The 14515-nt window shown below is 34.4% G+C and overlaps 1 protein-coding gene and 1 long non-coding RNA gene across 2 annotated transcripts in view; one reads left to right on the forward strand and one right to left on the reverse strand.

Annotated features, from left to right (window-relative positions):
• The window catches only part of LOC137037191 (retinoic acid receptor beta-like), a 695067-nt gene that overhangs the window by 217927 nt on the left and 462625 nt on the right, over positions 1 to 14515 (forward strand). The window lies entirely within an intron of this gene.
• On the reverse strand, positions 2415 to 3943 carry LOC137037066 (uncharacterized). The gene is made up of 3 exons (XR_010897238.1): positions 3865 to 3943; positions 3216 to 3288; positions 2415 to 2800 (listed from the first exon to the last, which is right to left on the reverse strand). It is a non-coding gene; the product is annotated as an uncharacterized lncRNA (long non-coding RNA).

The following is a 14515-nucleotide window of genomic DNA, read 5'->3' on the forward strand; positions in this document are numbered from 1 at the left end:
GAATGGTGTCAACCTGTGATACCTGCTTAAGTCATCGAGCAAAGCAGCAAAAAGAGCCAATGATCATCACTGACACACCTAGTGAGCCATGGCAGAAAATTGGAACAGATTTGTTTGTCTTAAATGGGAAGAACTATCTGCTTGTTGTGGACTACCTGTCTAACTATCCAGAGATGGCTCTGCTTCCAAATACATCTACTGCCAGTGTAATCACACACATGAAGTCAATCTTTGCAAGGCATGGAATCCCTCAGGTTGTCTGTAGTGACAATGGACCATGTTATAATAGCAAAGAATTCCAGGAATTTGCAGTGGAGTATGATTTCAAACATGTGACATCGAGCCCGCTATATCCACAATCTAACGGGAAAGCGGAAAAGGGAGTACATATAGTTAAAATGCTACTGAAGAAAGCAGTGAGCAGCAAGTCTGACCCATATCTAGCATTGTTAAATTACCGTGCTTCACCACTGGAACATGGTTTATCTCCAGCTGAGATGCTAATGGGAAGAAAATTGCGTACTACCCTGCCTTACCTGAGTCAACCAAAGAAAATCAAAGGGTTGCAAAAGAAACAAATGCAACTAAAAAAGAGACAGAAAATGAACTATGATAAGACCTCCAGGAGTCTTCGACCTCTTGCTAATAATGACACAGTAAGACTTGAGGATTGCAATACCTGGCATAGAAAAGCCATAGTCCTTGAGGAGGTTTATCCGAGATCTTACACTGTGAAAACAGAAGATGGTCAGATCCTGAGAAGAAATAGGAGAAGTTTGCTGAAAACACAAGAAACAGTGCCACAGGATACATCACCTGTAGAATCGGAAACAGAACCAGTTATAGACAATAAAGAGGATGAAAAGGAGACACACTTACCTGAATTGCGAAGATCCAAACGCTCAGTAAAACCACCTGAGAGACTTGACCTGTAAAGGAGGCATTAGTAAAGTGAACAGACATTTAAGTAGTTACTATGCAAAAAGAGAGTAATGACAGTTGAATGTTAATTAAGAGATGGTTTGTATAAAGAGCATAATGTTTAAGTTGTTATATAATATGTTGTTGTTAAGTGAGTGTGCAAGAATTTAAATGCAGTAATGGTGAAACCTTAAATCTAAAAAAAAAAGAGGAGATGTCATAAGTGAGTATTTCATGATATGTGCATATACCTAGTCTAATCACTAGATGTCAGTAGTGAAGTACTTACCTGTAGGTGTTGGTCCTACCTGAAGGAGACGCCTAGTCATGTTGTGAAGTTGCACCATGTGCGGACCGTTCTGTAAAATAAAAGATGTTTTGTTAGACACAGTTCAATTAATTGAACAACAAACATTACAAACCCTACTAATCTGACCCACAGTTTTATCCTTAAAGATAGGCTATATACATATATATATATATATGATGAAAACCCAAAATCGCGATCTCTTGAATATGTTGTTAATTTCTTTATTTTATATGCATACAATTTTATCCACAAGCAAAAGTGGCTTAAATCTTTATTATTTATTATCTTTATTATATTTTTCTCATTGAATTTAACTGTCGTTTCATCCCTTAGGCTTATAATATATATATATATATATATATATATATATATATATATATATATGTATATATATATATTGAAGCCTTATGTTGAATTATTCTGATATTTAACCTTGTCATTGTGCTTTTTTCAGTGTATATCTTTTTTTTTTTTTTTTGTCATTATGATTGCTCATTGTTAGTTCTGCAATAATAATATAATAAAAAAGATATGAGTGACAGGTGCACTAACACCTCACAGCACCAGTAACTTGACAACGCTACCTTGTACGGTTTTCATCAGCATTTGCAATATCTGCACAAAGGACATGTCGGACAGCTGCTTGAAGATCTCACCTTTGGAGAAGACTAATGTATTACTACTAAAGATAAGATTACCCCAGAATGAACAGCATTGCTAGACCACCCTAACACTTAATAATAAATGCTGACCAATACTTAATCATATTAATTTTTTACAGAAAATAATGTATTATTAAAACAAGCAAATTGTAATGTTTTGTCATATGACATAGCTATGCATGAATAAACACTAGACAAATACAACCAAGGTGAACACATCTCAATTTACAGTCAAGCAATGAATTAATGCATGAATAAAATAAATATATTTTATTTACGGACAATAGGAAACATAAATGAGTTATAGAATGAATAAAAGTAATCATCACAATAAATAAATACATATACAAGTCAACGACACATGAAACAAAGCTTTATTCAAACTTATTGTTCTTACAATCGCATATTTCAGCCCTGCTGCCATCTCACACAGCTGTGCCAATTCTGCAGCTTTATTCTGATGAAGCAGCTGACCACCATGAACACCTTCACCTGTCTTTGCCATCTATAATCTCCCTCACTGCTGCTCCTCTCTATGGGGACATCTTTGATCCGGAGGATGAGGAAGATGATGATGGACCCCTGAACCCCACAACCTTGAAGCAGGAGTGGGAGAAGATGTGCAGGTCAATCTGGCTGCTGCTGTGTCTGCTCCAAACATTCATGTGCTCTCCATGAACAAGACTACATGTAAAACATTTAAACTGATTGAAACGTTTAATAATTCATGTCAGAATTCTGTTTCCTGACATATTTCATTCAATATTTTTACAATTACGTGCTGTTTTTTTCTTTCAGCTTTATTATTTTAGTGGTGTAGTGGGCTAAATTTCCGGGTTCGATCTCCGCAGCTGTCACCATCCTTAATCAAGACACTTTACTCCAGGTTACTCCATGGGGATCATCCCTGTAATAAGAGCACTGTATGTCACTTTTGATAAAAGCATCTGCCAAAAGCAAACCTGTAAATAAATGTAAATGTGATTTTTGTAAATCCTTTTTTGTTAGTGTCTTGGGCACAAACACTCAATAAAGCTGATTATTTCTTAAAGTTTACTTTTTCAAGGTACTAGCATAATATAAATGCATACATACAGTTTCTATTTGGGGGCTTAAAGGGTTAGTTCACCCAAACATATAAATTCAGTCATTATTCAGGTTTCTTTCCCCCACAAATGCCGCCATCACCTTGCCTTGCAGGCAAACATACCGACATCAAGAATCAGAAGTGCTGTAATAACTCTGTTTGAAATTACAGTAATTAAAATAAACTACAAGTTAATATTTAAATAGATTTGTATTAATTTCTGTAGTGTACTCACTCAAAGCCATTGACGCCATCATTCCTTCATCAGCCTCTCTCCACTGGATAAACACACGTGTGCTCATCTGTCCCTGTAACATCCAGACAAGATTCAAGTTTCCTCTGAGATTTATGTGCTACATTTACATGTTTAATACTACATTTACATGTTTATGATGTGTTAACTCACTTCTTATCCAACTGTATATAATTTACCAACAGTACTAACGGACAAATAAAATAGATAACTTAGATCTAGTTACTTGTACATTTGTTTATTTACATTCATTCCTGTACATTTACTTCCATTCATGTAAAGTGTTGGGAACAGACAGTGAATTCTACATAATAGCACACATCACTCAAGATGTATATTTCATATTGTGATGTACTCATACCTGCAATACTTATTGAATATTTTCCTATCAGATGTTAAATAAACATTTAGTAATCAACTTTATGATGTATATGGTTTGGAATTCATGTAAATCCACTTTGGAGATGAACGTGTGTTTATTGAAGCTCCCCTGTTAGCTGTACACAATAAAACGTGTTTTTACTGCAAAATCACAACTATACTACACTGACTAGCGTCTTTACACCTCTACAGTAGTTCAACAAATGCGATTTTAACACAAGTAACCAAATTTTTGGTTTTTAATACTCACATTTGAAAACCTCCGTGCCGCTTTTCTCCTCCGTGTTCGAGTGTGACGTATCCTCTCCCGTGGCCTCCTGGGATAGAAGAGTGTCCCTCGGATGAACACTTCAGAATCTGGGCAGCGTTTCCCAAAAGCATCGTAAGCCTAAGTTGATCGTAAAAACGATCGTACGAGTGATCTTAATATTAAGGTCTGTTTCCCAAAAGCATCGTAACTTAAGTTGCACTTGAAAATGATCGTAGATCTACGAGTGCTCAGGAGTAATCGTTAAGCCCTAAGTGCATCGTAAGAAGACAGAGTTATGAGGTCACCTACAGGACAACCGGCAGATTTCACCTTTATTCAAGAGCAATGTGTATAACATAGCTAAGGTTTTGACTGCATTCCTCTTAAATCCTCTTTGTTGTTTAATATAAAAAGAAAAGGGAAGAAAATAACAAAAATAAAAATACACACACACACACACACACACATATATATATATATATATATATCTATATCTATATATATATATATATATATATATATATATATATATAAACTATAATTAATTTAAGTTAAATATAGACACTATAGTTAATTTATGCAAGTGAGAATGACAAAATAAAGTAAACTGTGACATATTATGCCCAAAAATTCTTCATACAGTGGACTACCAGTAAAATTGATACAAATATGGAACCAAAAATTATTCAGACACTTTGACCTGACCATGTTTCTGTGATAATGAATGAAATGTTCAAGGTGTCTGAATAAATTGTGGTTTGACTGTGTGTGTGTGTGTGTGTGTGTGTGTGTGTGTATATATATATAAATATAGCTTAAAGAAATCGTCTGAAAATTACATCTTTGTTTAGCTCTACCTCCTCCAGAAGAACATTAATTTAATCTTTTTGAAAGGTATCTTTATTTATTTATTTATTCTAAACCATTCTAAACGTTAAAGGATACGATTTTATAAGGTAATATTCAGCACTTGAGAAACGGACAGCGACTCTTAAGTAGCACGTAGAGCGCGTTTTCGCGCGTTCATGTTAAGGGCATTTTTGGGAAACGCACGTGGAATTGCAGCGAGCGTTCGTAACCTCGCACGTAGAAAGCGCTCTTAAGAGCTAAGATACATCGTTATTGGGAAACCCAGCCCTGGGCGGGAGCAGTAGGCGATCCGGGAACTTCTCGACTACTCATTTATGATTAATGAGGATTTCGAACATACTACTCCTTTGACGTACTGTTTTTCCCCTACTATATAGTAGGTAAGTAGGCATATTCAGACGCACTTTAAGTAGACGCACGTCCGAATCTCGCGAGAATTAGACATCACCCAGGTAGTTCTCGCCTACTCTTTTATGAATACTTCGGATTCGGACATATTTTTTCGCTCACCTACTGCTTTTCCCCTACTATATAGTAGAGAAGTATGCGGTTTCGGATGCAGCCTATGGGTGACATGCTTCATCCCAACAAACACACAACGTTGGCACAACGTAGCCAACCTTCTAACAACGTTTTAACTACGTGGCCAAAAGGTTGCTATAACTACGTTGCGTTGTGAACGTTGTTACAGCGTTGTCACAATGTTGACATCTGACCACCGCTCAGTTCCATTGCTCAAGGTTGCGCTTTGGTGTCTGGACTACAACTGGACGACGTCTACTCGTCACTGCTCCTGTTCCTCTGGAGCGCGCATTTTAAATTACAAATGACCGTTGAACCGTCTCTTCATCGAGCCAGGATACGTGAGTATTGCTTTTATTTTATCTCTATAAATAAGATATGCGAATATTCAAAAACAGCCTAAATGTTACATTTATTTGTTGTCTAAAAACTGGACTAAAGTGTTCGCGATCTAATGCAAAATTTACCAGTGTAATTGCTAACGTTGTCTTATGCAGATCAGAACATTAAAACCTCTTCTGGTCAGGTAAATGAAAAATATTTCAACATAACGCCAAAAGTTATTAGCCATAATGAAGAGAAAATTACTTGAGTGATGGTTGACATTTTAACACATTATGAACAGACAGCGACTCCACTTTATATGTTTAACGCTAGGCTAGTTAGGCTAGTTTAAAGTTAGGCTAGAAACACGGTGTTGTTTACCTTGTTTATTACTACAGAAGCTGTTCTGTAGTGTAGCATGTCACATTACCCATCAAAAGCTTGGGGTCAGTAAGATTATTTTTTTTCATGAATTTATACGTAATGTTTATTAATAAATACACGAATCCAAGGAGGGACACATTAAATTGATCAAATGTGACAGTTAAGATATGTAATCCACGTAAATATGAAGCAGCACAACTGTTTTCAACATTGATAATAATCATAAATGTTTCTTGAGCAGCAAATCATCATATTAGAATGATTTCTGAAGGATCATGTGACACTGAAGACTGGAGTAATGATGCTGAAAATTCAGCTTTGATCACAGGAATAAATTATAAATTGTAATACTAGATTTTAAATTATAATAATTGAAATATTACTGTTTATATTGTATTTTTGATAAAATACAATGAATGTACCCTTGGAAAGTAAGTGAGTCAAATGTCTTTGAATCTTACAGATCCAAACTTATGAATGGTAGTGTATGTTATGCATGTAAATCTTTGCTAGGGTTGAAAAAACAAATATTCTTATATTGATTTTCTTTTATTTCTTTACTCAACAGGCTATGTTCTTAACTCATATCTTTCAGTCAGGTGACTGGAGCAGAGACCTGGAGGGCAAAACACCCACAGAACTGCAGGACAGGCCTGTTAATTTTCCATCTGTTTCAAACAACAAAATTACATTGTGTCCCAAAAAAAGGTAAACAAAATATGAGTGTAAAATGCACGTTTTGGGCACTTGTGATCCATGTACAGCATCTGCAGCAGTATTTCAATCACTGAACTGTAGAGTATTCACTATAAGTAGGCTACCTTAAAGTAAATAAAACAGTGAGATTAAGAGATTAAATTATTTATACAGCTTATTGATGTTGCATACTACATACAGGCGAGCAGATGAGCCTAGAACATAAATGCAATGCCTAATGACAAACTGTGCGTTCTGTGTGTTCTAGGCTCATCTGCTCGCCCACCTGTATAGTATTCATCATCAATAAGTTGTATATTGATTTTGGCCTTGTTTTACCCTCCAGGTGGATGTTCCTATGAAAACTAGCAATGAAGGTAAGCATACACTATTTTAATTCTTTTCTTGTAAACAATTGAATGGGTCTATTAATAAATCTATTAAATTTAATATTAAAGATTAAGTAACAATAAAAAAGTAAGTAACACTTTCAGAATGTTTTCATTTGTGAGATTCACCTCAGATCAGTGCAGCTGTAATTCCTGTAATACTGTGTGAAAGTGTTGTTAGATACAAATCTCTCTCTCTTTCTTTTTATTTTTATTTTTTAGGCAATATCAACACCATACAACAGGCCCTGCTCTCCTCACCAAGAACAAGTAAGAATTTATCTAAAAGATGTTTATTTTATTTATTTTTTACTGTGAACTATAATTTTGATATCATTTGTCTATAACAGCAGATAGTAATTTTATTAACAATATGATTCTGCATACTATTTTCAGCACCCGAGCCATCATGGGGTTTTGACACCTTGCCAAGAGCTGGATTTTTTTGGCAAGTATATATAGATACACAGATTTACACAATACATTATATATCAAAAATGGTCATAATTTACTAATACTGTATGTCATTGATCCAGAGATGCTGGAGGGACTACGGAGCAACTATACACACATTCAGTGATGCCACAGCAACAATTACGTAATTTCTCTTATAAGGTAATCTTTCTTTTGATAACACTTTAAAAGATTATTACTCTCCCTCATGTCGTTCCACATCCGTAAGACCTTCATTCATCTTCAGAACACAAATTAAGATATTTTTTGATGAAATCCGAGGGTATCTGATCCACACATAGATAACAACATCATTGCACCTTTTGACATCCAGTAGTTAAACACATGGTTAAAATAGTCAATGTGACTACTGTGGTTCAACCTTAATGTTATGAAGCAATGAGAATACTTGTGCAAAAACAAAACTAAGATAAATGTATTCTACAAATTTGTCTGTCCCGTCATTCTGCTACATTGTTTACGTTCAGCGGTTCTGTGTTTAGGTCTGAACGCGGGCTCAGTATTCGCCAGTAAAAATTTTATTTTTGTTTTGGCACACAAAAGTATTCTCATTGTGTTTAACTACCTTCCTGGACCTCAAAACGTGAAATGACAATGCTGCATTTGTGTGGATATGTGGATCAGATACCCTTGGATTTCATCAGAAATATATTAATTTGTGTTCTGAAGATGAACAAAGGTCTTACGGGTTTGGGACGACATGAGGGTGAGTAATTAATGACAGAAATTTCATTTTTGGTTGAACTAACCCTTTGTTACCTTTATGTTACCTTTACATAAACTAATGTTAACATAAAGGTAACATTTGATACATTTTTACAAATGTCAGTCAATAATAACATGGCTGTTCATTGTTTTTTCTTGTTAACACAACATCTTTTTTTTTTTTTTAGATTTCTGCAGCACACCAAACATGGATGACAAGAATGAAGGACAAGGTTATGGCTCATCAATTTTAAGGTAAAGTAAATAGAGCTTTTTATGAAAAATAATCAGAATTTTACCATTTTGAGATCACACACACACAGGACCTTTTGAGAAGACTGATTTCTCCTGTCTGCTCACTAGTCACTCCCGGTCTAGTCCTGTCACATCAATCTCTGATCTGCTCTGTTCTCTGCCCAGTTCACCTGTGCCTGCAGTGCAACCCTCTCTGGTCCTGGATGTCTACAGGTTTCTGACTCATGCCTCAAGGTTTCTGCGCTTGCATCTCTCCTCTGGATTTGTTGATCTTTCCTGGACTCATTCTGGTTATCTTTTCACCTGGCCTTTGACTATGCTCACCTATCAGCCATGTACAGAGCCCAATTTTGTTCAATAAATGTTCTGAATTGCCTTTGCTGTTTATTTTTTATTTATTAAACACACACACACACACACACACACACATATATATATATATATATATATATATATATATATATAATTTATTTGCTGCCACATATATTACATGCTATTATAAATGCATACCTTTTGAATAATAATTAGAATATCATATGCAGTTTTAATAAAGTTGAATTATATAACCTTGTATGTCATTTTTACTCTTCAAAGTGTACATTTGCAGGTGTTGATTATAATTGACTAATTTGTTGCCCATAAATAATAAGTATAAACATATAGTGATCTAATGTCGAGTGATTAAAAATTAACCACAAAATATAACACGCAGAATGGGAAATATTTATAATCTACCATTAAAAAAAAAATGTTGTCAGAACGTCGTGTGGCAGTTGCTCAAAGTTACGCTATAACGTTGCTGCAGCCCCGAGGCGTCTTACAATTCCACGTTGTCACAGCGTTGTAGGCACGTAAACCGCGACGTTGCCATAGTAGAACTGCAACGTGCCACAGACGTTGCCACAACGTAAATGTGTTTGCTGGGATGCTGCAATGCATGCTGGGAGCCATGGATGAGTGTCACTACTCGATCCGTACCGGAAACACGATTTGTTCTGCGCATGTGCAAAATGATTCTACTTCCTGTCTGAAGTACGGCGAAACAATTTACGGCAGTTACGCCTGTTTCACACATAATCCGTCTGCAGTGCGTGTGCGGTCCGTATGCAGTGCGTATGTGTTGCTGAAGCAGGAAGCGGCCATTGTGCTTTCACACAGCACACGTTTGCAGTGCGTAATGTTATATTCATTACGCTTATATATTTACAGTTGCTGGAGTAGTTTAGTACACGTAAACATGACACAAAGATTTGAAAACTTACTGTCGACACAAACAGCCGACGAAACTGCTTCCCATGCCTTTTCCTTCGCATTCAAATCTTTGTACAATACATTCTGCGGGTCATACAGAATTTTATGTTTTTCCACCTCAACGATAAGACGAGTGTCATCCATGTCACCTTGTTTTTGAATAGGTCCGCCTGTCACGTCATTGCCTGCTGGGATGCGAGTTTCCCTCCAACGGGGAAAAACATATCTGATCGCATTATGCAAGTAAACACTGTTCATTTTTTTTTTTAAATAAAATAATTGTTTTGAAATGATACAACTGAACTGTGAAATTGAAATGTTTCCTTTTGGCATGAATATAACTTGTTGCTGGCATGGCGTTAAATCATAAAAAAAAAAAAAAATTCTTTATGTAATGTACTAAATGTACAAAATAGTTTAAATGTGCATAATTTCTTTTTTTCTCTTTTTTTTTTTACAATTTCAGGTCAATCCATGCTCATTTTGCCCACACACAATCTGCTGTGCTGCACTTGCAGCACAGCAAAAATAGACTCGGTACGTAAACGATTGCTGCACTGCTGCAGACGCACCGCTCCTGGAACGCAATGACGGACCGCAACCGCGTGCAGTGTGAACGCTCTAATCCGTTAACATGGGTGCGTAAAAAAATACGCAACGCATACGCACTGCAGACGGATTATGTGTGAAACAGGCGTTATGACAACTACCCGATCCGTACCGGAAATAGTTCTCTATAAGTGATTCTTTTTTTTTTTTTTTTTTTTTTTTTTTTATTAAGTAATTTCAAATAACAAACAGGCATTAACATATTATCAATGATAGACATTAATACTAAGACCAAGCAGCATACTGTAAACAAGATAATAGTAACACAAACAAACAAACAAAAAACTAAACAAAAACCAAAAACAAACATGAAAAGCAAATTCAGGGGGGTTAATCCATATATATTGCCAGTAATTTAGAGAGCTTTAAGGCACTCCTCATTTTTAGCTGTTTTAAGGATTTAAATAAAATTTTAAAGTCATTTTTAAATGCCTCAAAACATGGAGAAACTTTAACAAATCTACATTTATGTAGGTAAAATTTGGCTACAATCAACACATTATTGCACAAAAATTCAATGTCTTTGTTGTCCCAAAAGACACCAAATTTAACAATGTGATAGTCAAAGGCAGGTATTACATTTTTTGTCTCCAACCACTCATACAATCTGTTCCAAAAAGAGTTAACAATCGAACAATTATAAAAAAGATGTTCCTGAGATTCAATATCTTTTTGACAAAATGTACACACATTGCAATCCAAATTAAACCGTATTCTTAGAAATTCGTTACATGGATAAATATCGTTAATTGTTTTGAAATGTACTTCTTTCATTTTAGGAAACAAAGGAAATGACAAGTATCTGGTTCTAACTTTGATAGTGTCAATTTTGGAAAATCTTGGAGATAGATTTGTCCTTTTAACAGGAAGAGGAAAATATTCTTTTGTGATAAGTGATCTCAAAAACTTGTTATTACATTTTTCATCCAAGAAATTATACTTGTCAATAAACAAATCCAGAGGTATGGGTATTACAGAAGAATATTGTAATATACCTTTAATTAGATTTCTCAAAGCTACAGGAATAGCTTTAACAACTAAAGAATATTGTCTATATGAACAATCCAAATTAAACTTTATCTTAAGATTATCATAACTTAACATATTACCATCATCATCCATTAAATGTACTACAGCCCAAACTCCTTTTTCCATCCAGTCTTTATAAAATAAAGATTTTCTCTTATGTAAAATACATCTGTTATTCCAAATTATAGCCTTATGTGGAGTAAAATTATGCTTGTACAGCATTTTCCAGTATAGTAACACCTGCATATGAAAATCAGATAACTTAAAAGGCAGTTTTAATGGTTCAAAATCACATCTTAAAAGAAAAGAAATTCCCCCTACCCGTTGGAAAAGATTAAAAGGAAGACTAAACCATAAAGATTTTTCATCTTTTACAAATGTTTGTAGCCATCTTGACTTAATAACTCCGTTCATTGCCCCAAAATCAATTACATTCATCCCTCCTTCTTCAGCCAATTTTACCATATCACCTTTTCGAATCATATGTTGCTTATTGTTCCAAATAAAATTATAATGAATTCGATTTATTTCCTTAATACACCTTTCTGGTACTGCTAATGAATATGCCGGGTAAATTAACCTTGATATCCCTTCCATCTTTGTTAATAAAATTCTTCCAAAAATGGAAATATTTCGTTGTAACCAGTTTGCACAACAACTTGAATATTAGTTTCTTCCCTGTCCCTTAAATTTTTTGTAATAGTTATTCCCAAGTATGTGATCTCATTTTTGACTGGAATATTATAAATTAAATTTTGTGTATTGTCATGTATAGTCAAGATCTCACATTTTTTCAAGTTTAAATATAACCCTGAAGCATCAGAAAAAAAAGATACAGCTTTTAAGGCATTTGGTATTTGATCATAGTTTTTTTAAAATAAGGTCGTATCATCGGCTAGTTGTGTAATTACCAAGGATCTACCCAAAACATTTAAAGGTTTAATACTTTCATTATTTTTAATATACAATGCTAATAATTCAACAGCAAGTAAGAAAAGAAGTGGGCTAACTGGGTCACCCTGACGAATTCCCCTATTAATATCAAATCTCCTTGTAGTGCCTGACTGAAGTAAGACAGCACTTGTAATTTGTTTGTATAACATTGAAATTATATTAATAAATTTTCTCCCAAAGCCAAAATGTTGCAAAGACTGTAAAATAAAACGGTGTTCAAGTTTGTCAAAAGCTTTAAAGAAGTCTAGAAATAGTATTATTCCATCATCCTCTAGCAAATGTGAATAATCTATTAAATCCAAAACCAGCCGAATGTTATTGTGTATTAATCGATTTGGAAGAAATCCAGATTGTGTATCACTAATCATTTTACCTATACCGCTTTTAAGTCTACTAGCTAAAGCATTAGTAAATATTTTGTAGTCAACATTAAGCAATGTAATTGGCCTTAAATTATCAATAACAGTTTTATCTTTTTTTGGTTTTGGTATTAACACAATTATAGCTTGTTTCATTGTTATTAATAATGTATTACTTTCTAAGCATTCTTTCAATGCTCCAAAGATCATTTCTCTTATATCAGACCAGAAAAACTGATAAAAGTTAGTTGTAAGACCATCCTGCCCTGGTGACTTCCCTAAAGCCATTTTCTTTATAGCTGTATCAATTTCTTCAATTTTTAAATCAGAGTCACAAGTCATTTTAAAATCTGGGTCAATTTTAGGAATAAAAGGATCTACTTTTTTGAAAAACATGTCAGAGTTTGCCTCAGAAGGTTTTGATAAAATGTATATACTTCATTATCTATTTCTTTTGGATCAGTTACAATTTTATTATTTATATTTAAAGTAGTAAGTGCATTTCTTTCTTGTCTTGTTTTTTCTAATCTACTGAAATAGGAACTGTTTTTCTCACCATCTTCAATCCATTTTGCTCTGGATCGTATATATGCCCCTTGTGCCTTTTTCAGGTACAAATCATCTAATTTAGATTGTAATCTAATCATTTCTTCCTTATTAGTATCTAATGACAGATCCTTCTTACAACAATCATTAATGTCCTTAATAAGCTGTCTCTCTAATTCTTTCTGCTTTTTACACAGTCTTTTACCATAATCAATTGAGAACTTTCTCACTTTATATTTAAAAAATTCCCACTTCTTTCCACATGAATCAATCCCTTCATTTGTCTTGACTGAATATAAGATTTTTCTTATCATATTACAAAACTGCTCATCATTTAGAAATTGTGCATTAAACTTCCAGTATTTTTGTCTACATATTATTCCTGTATCAGGCACCAATGTGACAGTAACTATACAATGATCAGTAATAGGAGCTGCAGAAATTTTAGCTTGCGAAACATATTTGAAGAGTTCCTGTGTTATCAACCAAAAATCTATTCTTGATTTACAACTTCCATTGGGTCTAATCCATGAATATTGTCTTAATTCAGGATTAACATGTCTCCAGACATCTATTAGGGAATTATTAAGGCAAAAATTTGTAATATTTTGATTGTGTTCATAATCAACATACTTTGTCGGGAATCTATCCATCCATTCGTCAGGGACGCAATTAAAGTCTCCTCCTACTAAAACATTATCAGTTGGGAAAAGCGCTTTTAAATCATTAATAGTCTCTGAAATTTGTTCCAGCAATATTTTGTTCCTTGATTGTCCATTATAACCATAAACATTCAGAAAAATCAGTGGAGTTCCTTCAACGATCAAAACCGCTGCAATCCAGTGTCCATCTTTATCTCTTTTAACTTCAACAACTTTCCCGGGGAAGTTGTTCAAACATATGGCAACACCAGCAGATCTATTAGTTCCATGGCTAAACAAAATGGTATCCCCCCATTGGTTTCTCCAAAAAATTGAGTCTTCTGTACTGGAATGAGTTTCTTGCAAGAAAATACACTGTGCCTGTTGCCTTTTACAAAATAAAAATATAGCTTTTCTCTTAATACTGTCTTTAAGCCCCCTGGTATTTAACGAAATAAAGGAACACTTAGAACAAAATGTAAACATAGTATTTAGTAGTACTACAATTAGCTAGAACAAGCAAACAATAACACACCACAATAAATTTGTGAAAAAGGTAACGTCACATAATGGTCCCTCGAAGCATAACCTCGCGTGTCTCATTTGTTCACATTAATAAAACTCAGAAAATATGCACTTTGCA

Source organism: Chanodichthys erythropterus, chromosome 15 (genome assembly GCF_024489055.1).
Source record: "Chanodichthys erythropterus isolate Z2021 chromosome 15, ASM2448905v1, whole genome shotgun sequence".
Taxonomy (NCBI): Eukaryota; Metazoa; Chordata; class Actinopteri; order Cypriniformes; family Xenocyprididae; genus Chanodichthys; species Chanodichthys erythropterus.